Here is a 20,415-nt window from a genome sequence, read left to right as displayed (position 1 = left end):
AAGGTTTAAAAAGTCATAGTTTTCTGCAAATCTGGTAATTAGTACGCTTACACACACGGTCATGCAGAAAGAAAAAAAGGATGGGTGCAACACAGGTTGGGCGGTAAGAATTAGAACAAAACACGATAAATTTTTTAGCAGAAAAGTAATGTGTGTTATTTTTAAGGATATAGGGAAACAACCACTAACAAACATCCAGTTTATAAGAGAATTTAATGGATGTGCTATTATATCCTCAGTTTTTTTCTCTCGAAAATAGAGAGTCCATAAATGTCTTCTGATTTTGAGTAAGTTAGTATTGCTATTGCACTTTTATTATTGGTTACTTTTACCTCTTATCTTTTAGTGCCAGGAACTAAATCTTCAATATTTTGTAGGAAAAGAGTTTTCATGTTTTGAGTCATGGATGTTGTCATATTTACGATTGTGTTCAGCTGCAGCAGTGTTATTCATACTGCCAGCATGAACAAAGAATGTGTTGAAATCATCTGGTGTGATACCAGCATCACAGGAATTATTTTTGCTGATATCTTTACTTCTGCCCACATAAGTCCTGACAACAATTCAGGCTACTTTACATTTATTTTGCAACTTATTAATATAAACGTCATTAACATTGCACTTGCTTAATCTGACTGATTTCTGCCTTATATTTGTTCTTTAACTATATGTGGCTTGCTCTTTCTGCTCCACTATCCCTTGATTTGTCATAGGAAATTATTAACAAAGTTAATAGCTTTCGTAGATAGTGTGTGAACCGGTAACGCACAGATGTGAGACCATATATCCTGTCAGTTCCCTTATTTTTTCTCACTACTTTAGGGCAATTAGTTTTAAATATATCTGACAGTGCACTGACAGTTAATGTAAATGCATTTTCAATGTGAGTAGGCCTGCTTCCAAGCAGAATGCCATTCCAGTTTGTTGTCTTTAGCCAGGTTCTGGACTTAATTTCACTGGAATCAGATATAGACTTTTTAGTATTTAATTTAACTGAACACCTTTATGCACTGATATAATGTGTATTGAACAACCCTACTTGATAACTGATTTGTATCAACATTAGTAATTACATTGTCAAGGCAAGCAGTTTGTCTTGTCAAGTGATCGTTAATACAGAACAGGTCATGTGATCATAGCATACTGAGTGGTTAATGTGTATGTGTCCTTAGTCTTGTATCAGTACTCAAGCCACCAAAAATTAAAATTGTATATTTAGGCCATTTCTCAAAGTGTACAATCAGTTTCTGTAACCTGCACAGATATACCAATATCACTATCTGTTGTGCAGTTATACACGTACAATTGTAAGATTTTACATTGACAGAACAACACTACTGTTTCCAGTAAATTTTCTGTACAGTAATCATACACAGCAAGGGCACTGCAATGCAAGTCTATGCCACTACTAACATACACTGAGCACTCCCCCCCCCCCCCCCTTTTCACAGTTTTGTATCCATCTACAGTAAACTATTATTAAGTCAAACACTGGTTGTACATAATTATAACTGCAATTGATATTCACTTGCCCAGTGTTCATTAATCTATATTACTGTAAAAAGACAAATCTGGAAATGTACTTGACTGATTTACTTGAAATGTTTGCACAATACCCTAATAAATGCTTAGATGCATATAGGCTACATTTTTTAAATTGTATATGGTAATGGGAAACACTGTTAGCAGAAATCTCAAAAAGGTCTTGACCAATTTATTTCAAATTTTTACATGATACCTTTATAAACATTCAGAGAGACACAGGCCATATATTCTTTTAAAGACCAACTACCAGTTTTCTGTTAAAACTGACTGTGCCAAAGAAAATGTTTGCCATGCTCTGCTGTGAAAATGTATAGTTTTGTTTTCTTTCTCACAATCAGTTTCAATTATGATAGCTGGGCACTTAAACTGCTAGACAAATTATTTCTTCCATATATGTTCTACCTCATTATATATATTTTAAATGCAAACTGTAAACACAAAACTATACTGTTTTGTTTTATTCCTTGCAGTCTGTTTTCACAGGAAACAGGAACATTGTATTTATGGTTTATGATTAGAATACTACTATGGAAACTAAAATTGTAATAACAAGCAAGGCTCAAGCTCAGAGAGAGAAGGGGGAGAGAAGAGATGGCCATTGGCAGGGAGGGAAGAAATGGATATAGAGAGGACAGAGGAGGAGATGGACAGAGAGAGGGGAAAGGAGATGGTAGGCGACAGGAGGGGAGAAGGAGATTAGGATGTATGTCCAATTCCCATACATATTTAGCAATTGTGAAGCAAAACAAACATGCAGTAGCTTGTTTGCTTTCACACATAGACTGGATACTTCCTCTTTTTTTTCCGTATACAGCTTGATTATTTTCACACACTGACTGACAACTTACTTTTAGTGTCTTAGCTCGACTCTTTTTTACACACTGACTGGTCACTTGTTTTCAACAAATTCACATGCTCAGGATATGTCAACTTGCCGTTTATATGGATAGGTGGGAATGTTTAGTTTCTTTTCTACAGTCCACCTGTTACAATCTTTTGCACCAGAATATAAAACTCCCTTTTAAACCAGGAGAAGTAAATTATTTCTACCTGTAGTACTGTGTTTGTGAATTGCCGAGTTCATTAAAGTTTCTGTTGTCCACAAATACCGTTAGGGAATATGTGTATTGGCATTTAAGTATAAGAAGCCTGAAGAGGCTTCAGCTAGATCTTCAGTTATCAGCTTTAATCTTGATGACATTGAGTGCAAATAAATGTTTATTTATGGATGAACATAAACAAACATCTTTCCTCCACCGACCATTTGAATTTAGTGGACAAATGATGTAGAGAGTGTGTTGGATCCCACTCTTATATGACATTTGGGGTAAAAACAAACAGGAGAATGTTTACAGAACTTGGCAATGTTAACACAGCAGTAGGCCTATTGCTTTGAAATTTCTACGATTGTGGTGAGATGGCCCCATCTTCATAACCAAGGTTGCTAACAAAGTTCTGTGTGGTGGCTCTCAACTTGGATGCAAGTCATCCTGGTGGTGGAAAATTTTCAATGCCAGTATTTGGGTGACAAAGGGATGAGAGGTGATGGGGTAACGTTCGTGATCACATTTTGCGCTAATGTCCTGGATTACATTTGTACCTTCTTACACTGTCTCTTGATGTGAAGGCATGTGACACTTTATGTTCTTCAGATTTAGAGTTGAGCTCAGCAGCCGCAACGTACTTTTTGAGAACAGTAGGCCCATGGACCAGCACTGGGTTTCATCCTACCGCAAACCAACTCCATTACAACCTCACCGAGTGCAGTGACACTTGATTCCTACATCTGCTCTCCTGTGCTCATTTCCTGAGTGTGTTACAACTTTCATTTTGATGATGAACACAAGATTATCATCTGACATCTATACATCGCTTTGTTTCTGCAGCAGTTCAGTCGCCAGTCTTACCTGCAAGAAGTTTTACCCAAACTTATTTACCTGCAGTTGCAATGAAATTTACTGCACTAAAGTACTTCCAAGAAAGATATTTTCTTCAATATTACAACCAATTGTACAGCTAAACTTTTTAAATATATCCTCAAGTATTAGGCCTACACTTCAGCTAACATAATATACAAATTGTCAAATTTTTAACTGGAATATCTGTAAATCCCACTCTCTTCCTTGCACCTAATCAACCTCAACACATCTAGATATACATCTGACTGGATGTAATCAGTCTTAATGCATCTACTACATCTACAACCACATATAAGGAAATCATTACTAATTACTACAAGGCATAAGATTTTGTGGGATTGTATATGTTTCACAAGACAAATAGAATTTTCATTACCAGAACAAGTAACGCAAAACATTATCTATAATCTCTCTCAGATCACATTGGCAACTCGAGTTCAGATACTCACAAACACTTTGAATACTTACGCTTCAAGTTATCGCTGTTTTAAACAGAGTATGCCTACTCAGGCATTCCCTACAATCTACGTCTACAGGATGTTCTCTCCCAGGTAATGTAGATACTTAGACACGGAGGGAACTGCATCTGGAAAATCACAAGGATTATTATAGCTTTCCAGTAGAAGTGGGCAAAGCATGTAGACCTACGTGTTATCAAATATTTTTCACAACTGTAGGCCTATTTCAGGTAACTTGCATTATTTAATCACTGACTTCCTCTAAAATGTTCCTACATAAAAGGAGAGTAAATGCTTCAACACAATAGCAGATACAACATCAAGATTGAGAGAGAAGTATCACAGATAGTAAATGGGGATAACAGCAATTAATAAAGACAAACATTGACTTCTACATTTTTTGTTTTCGAAGTACACAGCAAAATTGATCTCTGAACTGTCAAACAGCTTTAAACTTGTTCTTCAATTTCTCCTTAACCACATTTATTCTTTTAGTACAGATAGTCTGTTTTCAATTTTTGAGATACATGTAAATCAAAATTGGTGCAAATTTACTTAATATACACTGTTCAGAAAAGTGGGCTTTACAAATTGTTATCCCTTCTGGAAATCAAGACAGTGAATAGAATTTGTATTCCAATTTGTCTGGTTGTCCACTAAAAATGCATACAAGTGACTGTGGACATCTGTTAAAAAGGATATCGGGCTGCCACTTCCATACAATAATTTTATGTTTAAGGTATCAGATGCCCAGAAATTTTTAAATACGTGATCCTCTGTGATTGCTGATGAAAACAGTTGTTTTACAGTCATCACAGTTGATTTCAGGTATTCCTCCCATGTTTTGCAAAATGTAATCAGCTACATACGTTAATGCTTGTCTGTCATTGCTTACATCGGCCTCTTCACCATCACTGACACCACTGCTGCATTATCAGCAAGGACACTATATAAAACATTTTCATCAGTTATGAAAACATCTTTTCTGGAGTCAAGAAAGCTGTCATGTAATTGCCTTAAATTGCATAATGGCATACAACTAACATATTCACAATTATGTAATGAATTTATAGGTAAGGATAAGTAACTGTTTTCAGTGTTGCTACGGACTGAAGGCAGGTTGGGATGGTGTTTGAAACACCGTGTTGCCTCATACTACAGAAAACATTCTCCAGTGGGTCTTGAGTAAAGGTCCTCATACTTAAAAAATTGAAGCCATTAAAAAAAATCTGCACTAAATGAACATCAGTGATTATTGTAGTTTGCCACCCACTTATGAAACTGGACATTTTGTCTTGCCTCTCCCTGTTCCTAACTGCAACACTTTCTATTTATCCAATTCCTTTAATACACTGTACCACATTTCAGTATGTGGTGCCCCTGGAGAGAGGGCACGCTTACAAAATTTAATACCTTGTGGATAATAATGGGAGCTGTCTAGTGAATTGAACAGGCAATCTATCTTTTCAACAAATTGTGCAGTGTATATTAACATCTGCAGGTAAAATATTAAATGCTACATAGGTCTCAATAACAACAGCAATTCTAACTAAGCTGGGCTGCATGTGTCGTAACTTCCATTTTAGTAAAAGAATCCTTAAAGTCAAAATGACTCCTCTGCAATTTTGGCAAGTCTTAAACATTTTGTCCTGATGCAGAAGAAAAGTCCTCTGAATAAATTCAAAACTGGCCTCCTTTTTAAACCCAAACTGAATTTTATTTCTAGTTGAGTATTTCTAGTATACTTTAATAGGTGTGGGACATCATAAATGACTGCAATAGGTAAAAAATGAAATGGACTGGATTCACTTGTTTACTGACTGCATAGTCCCTTCAGTGCTCCCCGGTTGGCTGCACTCTGATGACAAATTGTATGAACTGCCATCAGCTCTATTTGCAGTTGCTTATAACATAGATAATAAGAACTTTTAAAGTAGTACCTAGAACTGAGCTCTGAGTGAAGAGATATGCGGCTACCTGCCTCCAAATTTTGCATATGCCTCTGACCAGACTACCAACACATCATGGTCTGCACATATATTTGCCCTTCTTATATCGTGAAACCCACTGATTTGCTGCTTATTCACATCATAATAAAAAATTGTCTCCAAAGACACTTCATCAAGGAACAAAGCAAAATATTTATCATTGTTGTGCACTGCCTTGGCTTCTGCTTTTATTACATTCATCACTGCAGGACTCAATCCTGGCTTGGAAGGTGCAACACACAACAGAGGTTTCATATGAGTCACAGAAGGAAGGCAAAAATGAACTAACAAATACCTGTATGGGCAAGGGTTTTGCTTGTATAAGGACAGAGCAAATACCTTGTCTTCATATGTCCATTACCTAGCTCTTGTTGCTGCTATCGTACAAAGCTTTAAGCGGTTTTCATTCATTTTTCCCATGATGTAGCTTTGTTTTAAGTTCTGGTAGCCCTGTTAAAGCATTCCTATTAATCTTGGACTTTTTCGATTATCTGAGTCTTAAGTCTGCTTTTGAAACTCCACTAGCCAAAACTCCCTCCGCCTTCACAGCTTACAAGGACTACTCCACATCAGATGCAACTCTTTAGTTTGTCTTGGAAATCTGTAGAAATACATATTGTTAACTTTCTCCATTTAACCTACGTAACATGCAGATGAAAAACCCCGGAATTTATAGTAGTATTCAACGTCAATTTCTTGAGTGGATTATTCTGAAAGACGCAAAATTCCTTACTACATTCACTAGAAACAACTGTTGATGACATATCAGTCGTATTTAAAGAAACAAAAGGAAACCACACAAGTTGATTCGCGATTTCCATATAGCTATCACCGCTGTGGGGCTGTGTAGATGCTTTATTTGCGAAGGTTTCCACCATACTCCTAAGTTGAAGATGGGTGGGATAATCAAATGTAAACGATCTCATTATGGTACCGAGTCTTAGAGGATGCCTCTGTTAATTATACGGTTTATTATTTAAAACAGATACCAGCCACACGCATAATTTAAAGAATGTTATTTAAAGCACATCAATGCCGGTTTGGATTTGTCACAATTCCATATTACGATGTCTGTGAAAGATTTTATTACTTTTCTGCTATCGCTTCGTTCTGCAATCGTTATTGCGTACCACTATAAACAAAACGTTTTGCATTTGTGAACTTTCAACAGATTTTTTTTCTTTTTAACCGTAATAGGAACACACAAGACATGACCGTAAAGTAAAATAAAACATGAAATATGTCGTAAACATACTTGGTGTGCGTAAGTTTTCGGCACACTGCATGCTTTATTTAACTTAATATCATTCCATTTGTTTATATGTAGCTTAAAATGAAAAAAATTCTCTTCCCAGTTAATCGGATTTCGAATGAAGAAATTTTAATTTTAGGGCAGAAAATGTACACTGCGAAACGAGGCCTTAGCAGGAAAGTAAGAAAATCTGTAGGCGCCATCTTACACGGATTTGTGCTATCGCTTCGTTCTGCAATCGTTATTGCGCACCACTATAAACAAAACGTTTTGTATTTGTGAACTTTCAACAGATTTTTTTCTTTTTAAACGTAATAGGAACACACAAGACATGACCGTAAAGTAAAATAAAACATGAAATATGTCGTAAACATACTTGGTGTGCGTAAGTTTTCGGCACATTGCATGCTTTATTTAACTTAATATCATTCCATTTGTTTATATGTAGCTTAAAATGAAAAAAAATCTCTTCCCAGTTAATCGGATTTCGAATGAAGAACTTTTAATTTTATGGCAGAAAATGTACACTGCGAAACGAGGCCCTAGCAGGAAAGTAAGAAAATCTGTAGGCGCCATCTTACACGGATTTGTAATAAATCCGAAATCGGTGATGGTTTGATTCCAATAAACTTTTCTGAACCATAATTGTGGCTGGCTGCTTATTAAATTCTAAATTTTATAACTATACTGCAGCCATGGTTGCGGCAATGACTACTTACAACCTTCCCCTCGCAAAATCAGTCCCTAAACAACTTGAGTCATCCCTTTTACAGCTTTCTTTAATGGCCAACCCTCCTCCTTTATCCGGGCTTGGGACCGGCAACAGCTTCCGCAAATATACTCAACTCACTGTACAGAAGCTGCAGGCGGAGTTAAAGGGGGTTAACAACCATTTATCATTACGCATAACAAAGATAACGCGGCTTTGTATTGTAATTATCGTTCTGTATTTAAATTTCTCTCTCTCAAAGTGCGTGAGATACAGAGTCGGATATTTAAAGGAGAAAGAATGCCGAGACAAACGAGTGTGGAACCAATGCAATGAAATTTATAGCTCTTTTATTCCTGTGGGCGTAACGGTAGCAGTTCCTGGCATAAATAATTTACTTTTTGTCTCAAGTTTTCTACAGAAATAGTGTGGTACTTCAGTAGTTTAATAAAATTTTACAATGACAGCTCAGCAAGCACTCGTTACTACGTGTTTCGTAACGTCTGCACGAGATGGCAGCACGAGTATCCTCTATCTCTGACAACTAGCAGCAGTGATCTCCATAGTATAGAGATCACTGAGTAGCAGACGTAATGTACATCTGTGGTACAACTATATTTTCGCGGAGCTCATCGGATTTCAGGATATTTACCACATCTTTTAAATAAATGTTCGTCCAGATGAAACGCAAAGACAAGAACCACTGGACACGTCCAGCAAATTTTTCTATTTGCCTTTTTATTATTTATTTATATGCACGAATAGCCCTCCTTGAGGATACGATAAATGGACTGATTTGATTTGATTGATTTATTATTGGTCGATTTATTATTGGTCCTGTAGGTCATACAATTTGTACAACAAAGCACATCATGATATAGGACAAGTCAATTTGTAAAATTATGTTAAGAAGGTATACGACGAGAGATGACAGTAGTGGTACGTAACTCACATAGTAGAATACATATAGGATATATAGACAAAATATAAAAAAGGTGGTGCATACTTCACATAGCAGAATACATATAAGAGATACAGACAGAATATGAGTGACAAACAATAATTAAATTATCTTACTAAGTAGAAACATCTACAACTGAATAAACAGCTTATTGCAAATAATTAAAATTTTGTTTCAAGAAATTCATGTACGGAATAGAAACTGATTTAGTAGCAATTTCCTTAATTTAATTCTCATTATTTCTGGGTTTTTGATTGTTTTTATGTCTGTTGGGAGGTGGTTGTATATTTTAATGCCCATACATTTAACCCCATTCGCATATAATTGTGTGTTGTGGGCTATAATTTGTAACTGTGTTTTGTTTCTGATGTCATGCGTGTGGCGGTCTGCATTTCTGTCGAGGGCATCCAAGTGCTGTACTGTAAAACAAGCTAGTTCCAATATATAAGGGCATGGCAGTGGCAGGATTTTTAGGTGTTGAGATAGTGGTTTACAATGTTCAGTTCTTTTTTTACATTTCATTATTCTTACTACTTGTTTTTGTAACTTGAAAACTGTGAGAGACTCAGAGCTCTTTCCCCAGAAGATTAGGCCATAGATCAAGACAGACTCATACAGGGCATGGTACACCAGCTTCAAGGTATCTACAATGGCTGTGTCTTTTAATGATCATAATAGATAGCAGGTTTTACTAAGCTTTTGTGACAATGCCTCAATATGTGGTTTCCAATTTAGTGTGTTACTGATGGTAAGTCCAAGAAATTTGGTGTCCTGCCTGTTCATAATGTCATCTTTGCCGATAACTATAACTGCATTGAAGGGGGTTTTATTTTGTCTAGTATGGAAGTTCGTACTTACAGTTTTTTGAGTATTTATGAGTAGTCTATTTGCTTCAAACCACGATTGTAAATGACAAGTAGTTTCATTAACTGCATCTTGCAATGTGTCACCTCTACTGGTTATCAGGATATTTGTGTCGTCCGCATACAGAAAGGAACTGGCATTTGGTATGTGTTCTGGGAGATCACTTATGAACAATATGAAAAGAACAGGGCAAGGACAGATCCCTGAGAGACGCCATTTGTTGTATGTAGTATATCTGACCTGCAGTGCCTGAATGTCTCTGATTTTCTTATTTCTACATATTGCTTTCTTTGACTAAGGTAGCTATGGAGCTAATTGTGGACTACACCTCTAATCCCATACATATGGTCTTATGGAGTTTCATAAGCAGCAGCTTGTGGTCGACCATGTCAAAGGCCTTGGACTGATCAAGAAATATACAGACAGCAGGTTGTTTATGGTCAATGAAACTTGAGCACTTTTCTAGAAATGCATACAGAACATGTGTGGTGGACCTATTTTTCCGAAATCTGTGTTGGGAAGATGTGATTATGTTGTTAGAATTTAAACATATTTGTAATCTAGTTAACATACAGTAGTCAAATATTTTTGACAAGGCATATAGTATAGCAATTGGCCTATTGTTTGTCACGTCCGTTTTCTCTCCCTTCTTGTAGAGAGGTATAATTGTAGCAAGTTTTAGCTGGTCTGGAAATGTTCCCTCTAGAAATGAGGTATTTATGATATTTGACAGGGGTCCACTGATGTAATTTGAACACTTATGAAGTAAGAAGCAGGGTATCAAATCATGCCCTGCAGAATAAATCTTTTTGACTCTTTTTTTAATAATATCTTCAATTTCATGCGGTGTTGTAGGAGATAGGAAAAAGGAGTTCAGAGGAGTATTATTTTTGAAACAAGACTGTGCAGTGTTTGGAGAGTTAGTCAGGAGATTTGTGGGAGGAGAGTGAACAGTATGTAAAGAGTTGATTAGGAGATTTGTGAAACTTTCTGAAAAATAGTAGTTGAATTTATTGGCAATTTTATGTGCATTTTCAGTCTTTTGTCCTTCTATATTTAGTGTGATTTTATCCTCTATCCTTAACTTTCTACCAGTCTGTTCATTTATTATACCCCAGATGCACTAAAAAAGCTCATAATGCTAAAACAATTAGGTGCTCTTCCAACATTTATTGGAAGAGCACCTAATTGTTTTATCATTATGAGCTTTTTTAGCGCATTTTATAAATCTCCTGTATGTGTTTTTGTATTTTTTATAGTATACCTTGAACTCTTTGGATTTGCCACTGTCGAGTTTGCTAAGTCTCTGCAGCAGCCTCATCTTTTCTGATAAAGTTTTAATACCTTTTGTGACCCAAACATTCTGTTTTTTGTTAGTGATAGTCTTTGTTTTCTCTGGGAAATGGCAATTAAAGTAATATTCAAATATCTGCAGAAAATTGTCATATTTTTCATTTGTTGTTGAGGAAGTAAATACACTTTGCCAGTCTTCTTTCTCTAAGCTAAGTACAAAGTTGTTTATGTTGCTATCACTATAACTTCTACATTTAATAACTGTTTCTCCTGATGGGAGTACATTGAATGGTGGATTAAAATATATTGTTAGTGCACTGTGATCTGAAAAACCAACATTTATAATTTTTACTGTGCAATCAGTGTTAGTAGCAACCTGATCAAGACAGCTGTTTAATCTTGTAGGACATATAACTTTCATATTTAAGTTGAATGACATCATTAAATTTACTAATTGGGACTTTCAAGCAGATTCTTCAAGGAAATCAATGTCGACAGCTTCTTTGTGTTAATTTTCGTTACTTCCAGACTTCCTTCATCCTTCCAGATTGTTATTCCATTTATTCCTGAGTCCACTTTCTTCCGATTGCAGACCTCATCTTTTTTCCCATGAAATTCTGCCTTTTGGGTTGCTTCCCTAAGAAGTATTATGTTATCTATTATTGCTTCCCTAAGAAGTATTCTGTTATCTATTACATTCATTCTAAGTCCAGTGTATTTCATATCATTGTCAATTTCAGTGAACAGTGTAGGTTTGGATTTGTAGCTGGTTAGTAACTTGAAGGCCTGCTTCATTGGTCTCTTAGTATCCATTCGGTATATGTGCCCATAAAATTGTAATCTTCTTTTTCTCATCACATCAATTAGCATTTCCACTTTCAAATAGAGCTATTTATAGTTCTATATATTTTTTGTCATTTTATGTACAATACTCTGCTTTCCATAGTATCTTTCCTTTTGTACTGCTTGTTATCAGTTCTCCTAGGTACTGGTATTTAAAGAAGTTTGTTTTAGATGTTGTGTTGTGATGAGTTAAGATGTGGAAGGGTATCATTGATGTTTTTCATGAAGTGTGTTTTTTCATATGATACTTTAGCCCTATTTTGCCTGCTTCTGTCTGTAGTTCTGTGATTTGTTCTTTAGCACTATCTAGTGAGTCAGTAATTAATGCCATGTGATCTGCAAAAGTTATAAAGTCTGTGGTTATTTTATTTGGGTTTCTCCATCGTTTATTTACGGAGATACCGCGGTCAATCTTATAAGACATCACACACATCAATAATGTGTACTTAGTACCTATATATTGGTTTTAGTCTGTTATTTGATTAACATGGGATATGGGGATATATCACACAATATTTATCACCACTTTTTTCAGAATATTTTACGATATCGTATTTACTTATACATCTCGGAATGGAAGTGTGTGTATTTACAAGCAGTGCCATGCCTTGTATCGAATATATTGAAGTCTTCTGCCTTACTTACTAGCAATTCAACCACACACTTTAATGTCAAAGTAGCTTATGTTAATATATTTCACCATTTTGTTGAATATGCTAATTGCACTCATCAGTATTCCATCGTGCTCAGGTAGTTACTAACACATACTGTGTGGTTACCGAGTGGCCAACAGAAAACAAGATCAACAGCTGTAAATTATCAGTGTTTGTGGATCATGTAAGCAGGGAAGATACAGTCAAGCTAGCAGGAGTTGATGGCATACCCAGCAGAAACTTGCGGTTCTTCCTGCCAAATATTGCTGACCCCGTCACTTATTATGCAACTCCTCATTACAGACAGGCATCTTTCCTGATCAGCTAACAACATCCAAAGTGATTCCAATTCTCAAAGTTACTGGCAAACATAAAGTGATAAACTGTCGCCCCATTACATTAACAGCCTGTTTTTCAAAAGTATTAGGAAAATAATGTACATTAAGTTAATACAGTTTATAAACAAAAATGGATTATTAGCCAGTCCTCATTATGGTTTGCAAAGTAAGAAATCAAGTAAGATGGTAATCGACGAACATATAACCACTGTTTTAAAAGCCATTGATGAAAAACAACAAACAGCAGGTGTATTTTTAGATTTATCTAAAACTGTTGACATGGTAAACCACAGAACACTTATAAATAAGCTTTGAGTACTATGGTAGTATGGGATTAGCAATTCAATTCATTTATTCATTTCTCAGAGACTAAAAAAAAAAAAGTGTGCATTAGAAATGTAGATGGAAAAGTAAGAATACCTGTCAGAAGAACACCCAGTCAACTTTGTGGTACCTCAAGGGTATTTTAAACAATAAATTATGGCTGGATAACTCTGTGGTTCACCTTCTCACTACAGAGCATAGACCAAACAACATTTTGTTGATAGGACTTTCATATGGTTGCAAAAAAAGGACAATTTTTGTAGAGGGAAACATTCCACGTGGGAAAAATATATCTAAAAACAAAGATGATGTGACTTACCAAACGAAAGCGCTGGCAGGTCGATAGACACACAAACATACACATGAAATTCAAGCTTTCACAACAAACTGTTGCCTCATCAGGAAAGGGGGAAGGAGAGGGAAAGACGAAAGGATGTGGGTTTTAAGGGAGAGGGTAAGGAGTCATTCCAATCCCGGGAGCGGAAAGACTTACCTTAGGAGGAAAAAAGGACAGGTATACACTCGCACACACACCCATATCCAACCGCACATACACAGACACAAGCAGACATTTGTAAAATGTCAAATGTCTGCTTGTGTCTGTGTATGTGCGGTTGGATATGGGTGTGTGTGCGAGTGTATACCTGTCCTTTTTTCCCCCTAAGGTAAGTCTTTCCGCTCCCGGGATTGGAATGACTCCATACCCTCTCCCTTAAAACCCACATCCTTTCGTCTTTCCCTCTCCTTCCCTCTTTCCTGATGAAACAACCGTTGGTTGCGAAAGCTTGAATTTTGTGTGTATGTTTGTGTTTGTTTGTGTGTCTATCGACCTGCCAGCGCTTTCGTTTGGTAAGTCATATCATCTTTATTCTGAAACATTTTGTCAATAATTACTTTCTATATGCCTTAAATTCAGCTTGAATTATATTCAGGCCTGCAGGAGCCACAAAATACATAGGTATTCAGTCAATAAATTCCCCATCTACTGATTTTATAGTTACAAGCTCAACACTTGTAACCTTTAACACTGGATAAATCAGGGATTAATACACTGTTCTAGTTTAAATTTCTTTGATGCTGGGCCTATTAAATGGTTGCTTGATCAAAATGTGTCTCTCTCCTCTCCTCTCTTCTCTACCACATTAGGCCATGCATTGCAGTGAAAACTTTTGGGCTGTCTGTGTCTTCCATGCCGGGTGTAGAATACTCGGTGTTGCAACTGCCTAAATGTAGAAAACACACATCAGCTTTATGTGAGAAGAATGCACATTCTACATTGTGTGAACTCATGGAAGCTTCAGAGCTGAGAGACCTGGAAGGTACTTAATGCAAAGATATGTGAAGTTAATGTGTTATGTGCTGAGGAGTAATTCATCATAACATATTACAAGATAGCAGTTCTGAACTGAAGAGGGAAGTGTCTAAGCATAACGAGTTGAACATAACACTTGAGCTGTTACAACACTTACACTTCACTGCTACTTCAGGAGACCGGAACCATGTGGCTACCCATACTACTGCCCCCAACATCATGGCAAATGTGGGTGATGACCTTGGCCAACAGCTGCTGCAATATTTCCCAGTGCTAATGGACCCAGTTATTAGCGAAGAGCAAAAGAAGCCATACAACTCATCACCATATCTTAACAGCACCAGGGCAACTGGACACTGCCAGACCTCGGTGGTTAATCCCAATAAGTTACATGCTGCACAATTTGAGTTCGAGAAGGTGATTTCTAATGGATATGTGACACAATCTCACAGATGGTACAGAATAAGGATAGCTCATGAAGAATGTGTGGCAATTATAGGGGCTTAAATGCTTGCACCATTCCAGGCAGATACCTGGTTCCCATGTTGCCAAATGTAACAACAGTGTGGCGGACACTTGTGTTTTTTTTAGCATAACAGATTGTGCAAGGGCTTTCTCACAAATCCCCATGCCTCAAAACAATGAGCATAAAACTGCAGTGACAATCCTCTTTGCTTCGGAGGAGGTACAGTTTCTAGACTGTGCAGCCTTTCTCATGGGCATTTCACCTCTTCCTGAGAAGGTCAACAATAATGTGCAGATGCCTCTTGACTCCAACATTTAAAGGCCATAGATGATATCTTGGAATTTTGAACTGTTATAGGTGACACTTGTTACATTTTGCTGAGGTATATTCATGGTCAGAAAAAAACAGTACACCTTGAACGAGGTAGGGCATACATATTCACAAGACCTGTACATTAGTATGTTCTGCAGAAATGATTACCATTTGAAACACATTGGTCCGTGGGTTTGAGGCCAACACCGATATCATGGCGCAACACCATCCACTGGTAGAATGTGCTTGCGCATCTCTTTGTAATTATAAACCGAAGGTGATGGATCAATGTGACTTGAGCAGATGTGCAGGATGCCTCACAGATGTTTGCACAAACTGTACCATCAAATCAGTGTGTTTGAAAGAGGGCGAGGGCGCATTATTGGCATGAGAGAATGTGATGCATCCATCTGGGAAATTGCTGCTCATATAGGACCAAGTGTTTATGCAGTGCAATGGGTGCGTGCAGAATAGTTTATAGAAGGTCACAGAACACGACGAGATGGGTAAGATCGCACCACCCAGACCAATGGATTTCAATTTTGCTGACTATGGCAGAGAGGTACAAAAGGTGTCAGTCTCTTTCACCCAGGCCATTACCACAGACAGGAGTAGCAATTTGAGAGCCTACTGTTCAGAGAGCTCTGAGAATGTGCAGTTGCAAATATATTCAAACCACAAGCTGTCATCCTGCCAGTAACAGGGTAGCAGAGCGTATGTACAGCACATTGGAGGTGGTATTGGCTTGCTGTATGGAAGTCTCATTAGACGTACTGCCTTTAGTACTATTAGGGCTACATATTTTCCTGAAAGGGGAATTCAGTTGCTTGGCTGTTCAGCAAATCTATGGCGAGCAGTTATTAGTCCTAAGTGAATTTTCTCCTCCACACCTGACCATGAGCTATTGATTGGGCAGTCCAATGCATTCTTGCATAAACTGCTCTAGCACATGCAACAGCTCTTGTCAAAGAATCCAGGCTGACATTGTGACAGACACATTTTCTTCCATTGAGATTTAGTCAGGTATGATTTTGTGTGACTGAGAGATGACACTGTTAAATCACTACTCTCTCCACAATATCACAATATACTGGCTCCTTTAAGGTAATAGACCACAGTGATAAAACATTTGTGATTGATAAGCGTGGTAAATGGGATACTGTATCTGATGAGCATCTCAAGCCTGCTTACACACAAGACAATCGGTCTACAGCAGTGAGCGACCCATCAGAACTGTAACTCAGTGACAAAATTTACTACATGACACATCACATGTGAGATTATGCATGCCTGTTCCAGATTCTTCAGGAAACGAGGTGGTATTCGCACAGTCTAGCATGTAGGTATACTGTAGATACCTTCTGGTTAGAGGAGCTCCTGGGTTTTCTAATTCCTTTCAGGTTAGGGAGTTGAACTGTGCTGGTCAAATTTGTGATGGGATGCAGGACCACAAGAGCCACAGCTTTCCAAAAGCAGCTGATGTGGTGACCTTGATAGACAGAGCCTACCAAGGTTGAATGCAAATATTAAAATAAAATTTCTCCTGTGGTATATATATCACATTTAGTTGTGTTGACAAGGTATTTTGCCCTATGCAGAATGTATTTAATATCTATATAAAGTGTTAATCACTTACAAAACATGTACATATTTGAAATGGAATCAACTACTCCCACAATGTCCTCAATTTTCTTGCCTGAATCATCACTGCCCTGCTACTCACACATTTAGAAAAACATGAAAAATTATAGATGTCACTGTATGCTGGCAATTGACATGTTTTTTCTGTATAAATGACTGATTATTTCTATTCAAGAAATATGAGAAACATCTTTAATCTGCATTTGCATGAAAAAAAAATCTCCTACACCATACATTTTATTGCTATTGGTAGATTGCTGAGGATTTTTTAAGCTGCATATTTCACCTCCTTCTTCACCACAGTTATATTCCTTAAAGGGTAATGCAGATCATTTTCCTTTTAATGTTGCACTTGTGGATATCTTGTCACTCTCAAACACAGATGGACCGTTGATAAAAAATTTTGTAGGTGAATAAATATGCTGGGAGGCTGTGGGTAATATTCCTAGCTGCTGGAACAGACACCTGGAAGATGTATGTTTGTAAACCCTATACATAATTCTCATTAATGTCTTGTGTGCAATGAACACTTTTTGCCTAAGTGAGGGGCTACCCCAGAATATTACCCCATTGAATAAAAATATGTTAACTTAATAACTTGTGTATCACCAAATTTTGCAATTATTTTTATGGCAAAGGTAGCTGAACTAAACATTTCAGCTGGTGTACTATGTGGTTTTCCCACTTTATGTTTCCATCAATATGTACACCTAACTGTCTACCCTTTTCATTAATTCTTCTTGGTATACTAAATGAGTGATAAAATGTCAGTGGCTACAGGGTTAAAAAAAAAGCAGCATTTTAAGGGTAGGGAGGACAGCAAGAAACCAAATGTTAAGAGAGGTTAAGATTGAAACAAAGCTTCAGATTGAGAAAGAAACCAAACAACATACACTGATCAGTCAGAACATTATGACCACCTAACAAAAATCTGGTACGTCAACTTTTGGTATGTATAACAGCAGCAACATGTCATTGTTTGGAAGCAGTGAGGGCTTCATAGATCGCTGGAAGGAGCTGGCACCACATCTGCAGGCACAAGTCACATAAATCCTGCAAATTCCTGGAGGGGGGGGGGGGCAATGAGCTCTGATGCTACGTTCAATCACATCCCAGATGTGTTTGACTGGGTCCAGATCTGGTGAGCTGGGAGGCAGCACATTAACTGGAACTCGTCCCTGTGTTCCTTGAACCACTACATCACATTCCTGGCCTTGTGAAATGGCACGTTATTGTGTCGAAAAATGCCACTACTGTTGGGAAACATGGCTGTCATGAAGGGGTCTACATGGGCTGCAACCAGTGTGTGATACTCCTTGGGCATCATGGTGCCTTGTACAAGCTCCGCTAGACCCATGGATGCCCACATGATTGTTCCCCAGAGCACAATGGAGCTGCCGTCAGATTGTCTCTGTCCCATAGTATAGGTGTCAAGGAGATATTCCCCTAAAAGTTTACAAATTCGCACCCTCCCATCAGCATGATGAAGTAGGTATTGGGATTCATCTGACCATGCAACAATCTGTCACTATTCCAATGTTTAGTACCAATGGTCATGTGCCCATTGCAGTCATAGTTACCAATGTTGTGATTAACAATGGCACATGCATGGGTCATTGGCTGCAGAGGCCCATCATTAGGAGTGTTTGGTGCACTGTGTGTTCAAACACACTTGTACTCTGCACAGCATTAAATTATGATGTTAATGCTGCCACAATTCACTGCCTGTCCTGTTTGACCAGTCTCCCCAGCCTATGACTTCTGACATCTGTAATGAGGAGTAGTTACCCAAACCCACAAGTCTGGATGTGGTTTCACCACACATTGAAGACACTCACCATAGCACTCCTCAAACACCTGACAAGTCCTTCAGTTTTTGAAATGCTCATGCCAAGCCTCTGGCCCAAAACAATCTGCCCTCGGACAATCTCAGGAAGATCGCACACCTTCCCCATTCTACACATAGACAGCACAATCACGGATACTACATGCACCGTGCATATTTCTGACTAGCATTCATTCATCAGGTGATGCTGCCTTCACCTGGATGGGTTCATGTCGATGGTAGGTCAATGGTCATAATGTTCTGGCTGGTCAGTGTAATTCTGGCATATTGCATCAGCACAAACAGCTGTTGTTTCAAAACTTTTAGCAGTCAGCAGAAATTTTATTACCACCCAATTTCAACTCAGTCAGTGGGGAATATCAGCTATCTTTACGGCATCAAAATATTCGAGCACTAAATAGTAAAATTAATGTACTAATTATCTCCATTCATGAGTCACAGTCATCAAGCCCAGCTGACAAAATCTACCTCTCTGGACATTATATGACCGCTGGTATAGATGTGTTAAGTGTTAGGCACTTGATTTTGAATTGATGAGTAATCATGTACATGTAGATGTAAAAACTGACAGCCTGAAAAAAGCCGTCTTTCAAAGTGTAGTTGCATGAGTAGGACTAAAAAACAATGTGTTGATTAATGTTAACAATAATCATGTATAAGTATCCCATAAACTCACTCATTTCACGCCATTCTGATACAAGATGTTAAATTATCTACAGGGTATGTAAGTTACTAACTAATACTTTTTTATTTATTATGCATTTTTAAGCAGTAAAAAAAAATGTCTTTTGTGTACACACACACACACACACACACACACACACACACACACTCCTACATAAATAACATATGTGGTGTAACAGATATTTTAGATCCTTATTGTCTGTCAAGATACGAAATTGTCCATCATACTACGCATGATATACTCAACATAATATATAAGTTTAGTCTAAGTGAAATTATATCTCCTTTATTGTAAGTGAAATTATAATTAGTACTTAAGATCATCTTCAGGCCATATTTTGAGCCCTTTGATTGTACAAAATGCTTTTTCTCTAAGCCATTTCAGTGTGGTGTTTCTAAACATTCTCAGTGACACAGTATGTGCCTGCAACAAGTTAAATATTTTAACCCCCAATTGTCTGTAATTATCCTGAGCTTTCTTAAATCTAGCGACTGATATCAATCTGATCTTTTTGGCTTCCAAGTCTTTTCGAGCTGTAACAAAAGTGCTAGGGTATGGATTTACACAACATAATACAAGGCAAGTGATTTACATGTATTATGAAGAGTAAATGTCCAAACACAGTACCTTGTGGCACTCCCTGCCTTATATTCAAGAGATTTAACTTCAAATTATTGAACTGCACAATTTGTTTACTGTCACCCAGGAAGGATCTGATCAGGGAGTTCTGAGCCTCTAAAAATGTAACAGTAGTGTTTCTAATGGAATTCTATGACTGATAGAGTCAAATCCCTTACTGAGATCCGCAGGCATAGCATTAAAAAATTCTCTAGATTCTAATGACGGTAGTGTAAATGAAACAATACTGTCAACTGCTTCTACTGTTGACAGGCTGGACTTGGAGCCATATTGTGAGTCACTTAGAATATTTTTTACAGACAGCTTTGACCGATTTGGAGCTTTATGTAATTTTTTTAGTTTTCAGTTTAGTTTATTAGCATACTTT

The 20,415-nt window shown here is 37.4% G+C and overlaps 1 long non-coding RNA gene across 2 annotated transcripts; it reads right to left on the bottom strand.

Moving 5' to 3' along the window:
* Positions 1-1,709: 1,709 nt before the first annotated feature.
* Positions 1,710-7,142, bottom strand: LOC126469780 (uncharacterized). 2 transcript variants are annotated; one of them, XR_007586075.1, is made up of 3 exons: positions 7,001-7,142; positions 3,933-4,050; positions 1,710-3,452 (listed from the first exon to the last, which is right to left on the bottom strand). It is a non-coding gene; the product is annotated as an uncharacterized LOC126469780 (long non-coding RNA). The 2 variants fall into 2 exon arrangements; XR_007586074.1 differs by lacking the exon at positions 7,001-7,142 and adding an exon at positions 6,272-6,546.
* Positions 7,143-20,415: the final 13,273 nt, after the last annotated feature.

Source organism: Schistocerca serialis, chromosome 3 (assembly GCF_023864345.2).
Source record: "Schistocerca serialis cubense isolate TAMUIC-IGC-003099 chromosome 3, iqSchSeri2.2, whole genome shotgun sequence".
Lineage (NCBI taxonomy): Eukaryota > Metazoa > Arthropoda > Insecta > Orthoptera > Acrididae > Schistocerca > Schistocerca serialis.
This window is presented reverse-complemented; position numbering and strand designations above follow the sequence as displayed.